Source organism: Rhagoletis zephyria, unplaced genomic scaffold, assembly GCF_001687245.7.
Source record: "Rhagoletis zephyria isolate East Lansing unplaced genomic scaffold, Rhagoletis_zephyria_1.1 Rzeph_scaffold_10220, whole genome shotgun sequence".
Lineage (NCBI taxonomy): Eukaryota > Metazoa > Arthropoda > Insecta > Diptera > Tephritidae > Rhagoletis > Rhagoletis zephyria.
This window is the reverse complement of record NW_016167298.1, coordinates 10,133-15,540: the sequence shown is the minus strand read 5'-3', so window position 1 is coordinate 15,540 and position 5,408 is coordinate 10,133. Positions and strand designations below refer to the sequence as shown.

The 5,408-nt window shown below is 36.9% G+C and overlaps 1 pseudogene; it reads right to left on the bottom strand.

The window, feature by feature from the left end:
- Positions 1-1,826: 1,826 nt before the first annotated feature.
- LOC108376300 (uncharacterized) lies at positions 1,827-3,635 on the bottom strand (annotated as a pseudogene).
- Between the last annotated feature and the right edge of the window lie 1,773 nt (positions 3,636-5,408).

The following is a 5,408-nucleotide window of genomic DNA, read 5'->3' as shown; positions in this document are numbered from 1 at the left end:
GTCGACATCGAAACAGCTAAGGGAGAAATCAGAAGGCCAATTGCAAAATTGGTCCCACTTCCGCCCTACAATGAGAACAGCACAACCTCGCAGTAAACTTCTTACCTACTCTTCATTCCACTTCACAAAAGAAACCCATCTATTCCACTTCTCTTCACCTTGCATCATCCCAAATCTCAGAGCGCATGGTTAAACATGCGTACCTACCGGAAGTTCTCTCGTTATAGCATAAGCATCATTACAAACGGCGATTATATCAGTGAGATATATTAACACAAAAAAAGGTGATGGTTCTTACCCAGGAGCCCTGGGTCGATCTGGTAACACGGAACCGACCATCTGAGATCTTTTAACACATGATCAAAGTCATACGTTCAAAATTTATAGAGATGGCGAAATTTGTTCTAATTTTCTTAGTCCAAATTCACTGATTAGAACTGCAGTGTTTAAGAAGAGAGGAAATATGTACGCCCGTAATATATGTATGTATATATAGGTAGTATATGTATAGGTCCAGTATTTTCATACTTTCCTCGTAGTTATGCCTGTGTATATAAACCAAAGTTCCCGAAATCTTAATAAAATCTTTAATCATTTCGGTAGCGATATTTTGGTTTATCGCTTAACTTCAAAAAGGGTTATGTGCACTCGTGAAGAGGTTTCTGTACGAAAAGTAAAGAGGATTCTGACGCAATTCTTCACATAGCAGCATTATTTTCATTGCTTTACCTAGTTTCTTCCGAATTTGCGTAAAAAAAAAAACAAAAAAAAAGAGCGAAGTGTTCACAGTTTATCCCATGTTAGAAAATTCGGCACAGAATCGGATGAGACCTTTCTTTACGAATTCCTTAAAATGTCTCTACAATTCAGAATACTCGAAAAAAAATGGTTTGCGGGGGTATGTATGCAAACGAAAATACAATAAATAACTACATAGGTGCGAATTCGCATGCTCGAGCAAAAATGAGCCAGCAGCAATCTTTACACAAGAATTACTAACATTTTTTATCATGCCATTTTTGATATAACAGCCACATTGTGGCTGCGTTTCTTTATACATTCCCGATAATCCCATTTCACTGCCGGAATAAACAGAATGCGTTTGAAATATACGTTAACATGTCATCAGGAACGTTCTAACGAATAAGTAGACAAAACAGTTTATTCCAAACGTTCAGAATGAGATAAGAAATGCAGCCTGTATATGACCATATGTATCTACCGGTAAATTACTTATACCCAAATTCATAAAAAATAAGGAACACTTTAACTTATTTTTCATGAACAAGGCCATTAGTAAACAACGAAATATGAAAACTTAGTTTTTTTAATTACTCACATTTATACGGCTTGGGATCGATGTGTGCCCGCTGATGATGTTGTTGTGTACTCGATCCTTTATGAGATTTGATGTGGTTAAGTAGTGGATTTTCCAAACCGTGAAGCGTTCATAGCTGCGAATCTGAAAATGTATTTATTGAGTTGTTTCCATATAATTTAAACACATCGATCTTAAGGAAGAATTCGACTCACTCGTAATGCAAACTATGTTTAACATGAAAAATTAGGTTACATATTAACTTACTGCTATTATACTCAAAATACATGACCAACAGCGTAATACCCATACCGGCCAAAATTACATATTTATCCTCGACAAAGCGTCGTTCTATTAACTTCATAGTGTGATTAGAAAGGCCTAATGTGTTGCCGATAGCGTGAATACGACGTTGGGCGCCCTTGAGAGTGTATCGTTGGTTAATTAAGCTGGACAGTATATTGCCTCCAGATGAAATCATTTTCATCTACACCTTGAGTAGCATTGTCTAGTTGCGTGTGATGGGGCAAAAATAGTCTGGGTTAAGACACGTTTCTGTTGCACCTGAATGGCTTGAAAAACGAATGGGTTCGGTCGATTTCTTGAAAGAAATCGCCTTTTCTTCTTCATTTAGTTTTTTTTGAAGGAAATATATTTCTGCAACACCAATTACAAGAGCACAAAATATTCCCATAACTAGACGTAATCCGAATACAAAACCTGTAGCCACGGAAAATATAAATTGCAAAACTGTTATCATTTGACTATTTATGGCTTTCACTTGATACGATATAGTATCTTTGGATACGTACTTAAGGCTTGAGTCTACATTTTTTGTCATGTTTTAAGTAGTCTTAATTTTGTGGGTGTTCGCGTAATCGCGGACAACGTGCCTCAAGCTCTGGGTTCCTTTCAATGATCGCATTATTTGGCAACACCAGAGCGTAATCTTCTAAAACATTGGGTAGAAAAACGTTTAAACCTTTATATTTACGTAGTTTTGCTAACCACAAAGCGAGCCACTGTAGATCAAATAAATGTAAATATTCGGACGAGTTGACAAGTTCGATGTCATTATCTTTAGAGTAATTTATCAATTTAGGTTTTGGTTTAGATACGTCAAATTTTGCGTCATCTTTGATGTGTCGCAGGAGTTTTAAATCGATTTTTTTGCAGTTTTATTGTTTCATCTGATTTAACTTCAATTTTGGAATTTCATGATTTATCTTCAAATTTGCTATTCATGTCAAGATAGTTTAGTTTTTTATTTTCTGATATTGCACTTGTTGTACAGTTGTAGATCTTTAAATACCTAAAAGTACTAAAATTTATCTAAAAGAAAGTGTAGATTAACAAGGCTGGTACGGTCATCTCTGAGTTTTAAATATGTTATTATTTACATTGTTTTCGATAGTAACTCCTTTAGATAATTATACCCTAAGAGGCATATTCGATTATTAACAGAGCTGATCTAATATTTTGGAAATTATTTACACGAACACATGTAAGCATAGAGCACGCGTAAGTGTGTGAGGCGCTTAAAGTTAAGAATGGATTCATTACTAAGCGCATGAGCCGCTAAGGCTCGATTTTCCATTTGTGCTAGTTTTTGTACACTTGAATTTGAATTTAACTATAACTTTAATATAACAGCGGCTCATTGTAGTAGCACCTGCACTGTACGTTCTTATATGTCTTTTACGCTGTGTGCCTCTTATCTAAAAATTCGTATTTTACAAAACGTACACCTTGAACTGCCTGAGCTGTGGCGTTTGTTAAATGGCAAGCAAAAAGCAGTTGGTTCTACCTGCCAGGCGAAACGCATAAACACGCACGAGTAGAGTGTTAGGGCAAGAGTCATCCTGCCGGAGATGAATTTCGGATCCCTTTTTAAAATCTGCAACTGCTGCAAGCGGAATTCCCCAATTAGCCACTGGCCCCCAAAAATGTGTGCTCATTAAATAATCACGAAACTCCTTGCTCTTAAGGCTGTTTACCAATCTGCCGACAAGGTTTTTATTAGGTGCCCGTTGTGTCATCTTTATGTTGTCTTTCTAGTCTGGTTTGATGGAATCACTTCACTGGCTGATCTCGCTGGACGTCTACGGACTTTTTCCGCAACACGCTATGTAAATGACAATGTCGAAACAGCTAGCGACAATTAAATTATTGATGTCACAACCATTCGCTTTTTAAAATTTTTGAAATGTGTTCGGGAATCTCGGTAATACTCTCCTTATTTTTGATCGTTAAGCTGCAACAATTTCAAAGAAGGTCGCACTCATACTCGGGTATCAGCGATACTATCTTTCGACATGCTTAAACCGAATACTGCAATTTTTATTTAGAAATGTTCAATTTGATTTGTAAATCGGAGTAAAGTTCATCAATCTCTTACGCTTTTTCCTCGGAAGAGTTCCTAATGCGTTCGTATTTGTGTTCAGAAGTCGACTTCGAAATTCTTTACCTTCTCGTCACGTTCCTCACGATCCCTTTTCCCCCGATTGGAGTTTGTTAAGCAACTCTTCTACACCAAGAAATACATCATTTACTTCTCGATGACGTTGTCCCAAATGTCTTGTGCTCAAAATAGCAGAGCGTCCAAACAAATCGTATTTAGATAGCCCCTAATTTCCGTCACTCGGAAAAGATTTTCTATTTCGCACTCGTTGCACTTCATTAAGCAAATTATCCATTTGAAAACGACCGGTGATCTAAAATGCGTAGTTGTGAGTTCAATATATCTCGTCCCAACAGTCTCAACATTTTCCTGTAATGAAATTAATTGAAGAACACTAATAATTTAAGCTGAAATTAGTCAAGAACGTAAACCTACCGGTCCTAAACCCGAGTCAGCTGACACGATCTGTCTTACCAAAGCGCCATGTAAATGAAAACTCAATACCGCAGAATTTTTCTGTAGTTGTAGCCCGTAGCGCAGAAATCTGCGGAATTTAGATTTTTCCGTGTCAGCTGATTTCTCCTTCTTTAGATGGTTGCCACTTNACCAAACTTACCACGTGCCAAATCCAGAATGAAATTTTCAGTCATTCAGGAAGTTATTGCTGTGTCAAAACTTTGACATACGATTAGCTCAAAGTTTGACATACGTGATTGGGCGAAATGCGAGCCTTCATAAATGTATGGACAAGGCGAATTAATATAAGGTGATAGCAGGAGCACAAAAACAAAAATTTACATGTATTTTGTTTTTGCTTTGGCGGCATAAACTGTCAAAATCTGTAAGAGTGTGTGTAGAAATTCAAACAAAATTTTTCAATTTGATATCAGTAGCCCGTTTCTGTAACTTTTCTCTACCAATTATTTCTCTACTGGTAGAGAAAATACGTCACTCTCACCTACTAATTAGCAGTAGAGAACAGAGCGGCGAATTCATATCTCAATTCGCCTTGGTAGAGAATTGTTACAGAAACGAGCTACAGAAGCCGTGCGGCGAAACACATACACAAAATCAGCTGAGCTAGTAACACCACCTTATATAAATTCGCCTTGTGTATGGCAAGCGGCACCATCTGGTTGTCAGTTGCACAAGTTGATAATAAACGGCGAGAAAAAAAATGTATTTTGTGGTGCATGCTGTACAGTGTTGCCAGGTGATTGTAGTGAGAAAGCGTTAGTGTGGTTATCAAAAAGCGCCTTTTGCATGTAAAAATCGTCAACATGTAAAAAATTTTAATAAACAGAACCAGGAAGCCTTTTGTTTCTTTTTCATTTATGCTAGCTTCTGATTGCTGTATATAAGAATAAAAAGTTTTACTTTGTTGTACGAATTTTTAAAAATTCGTATTTCCTTTAACAAAATATTTTTAATAGGAATAAAATCACAGTTTAATCTTCATTTCTTTCTTCTCAAACTGCAACTTCACTATGTGCATTAAAAACTGTTCATACTTACTTAGTTTTCTACCTGGCAACACTGATGTTGTAGTATTTACTGGCTTAGCCCGGTCTCGAACCCATAGTGAGGAAATTCTCTTTCGCCGTGCCAGGCCAAGTGGTGAAACTCACCACAAAACCACAAATTACACCTTTTACGAGACTACAAATTTCACGGTGTGTTCGGGGAAAT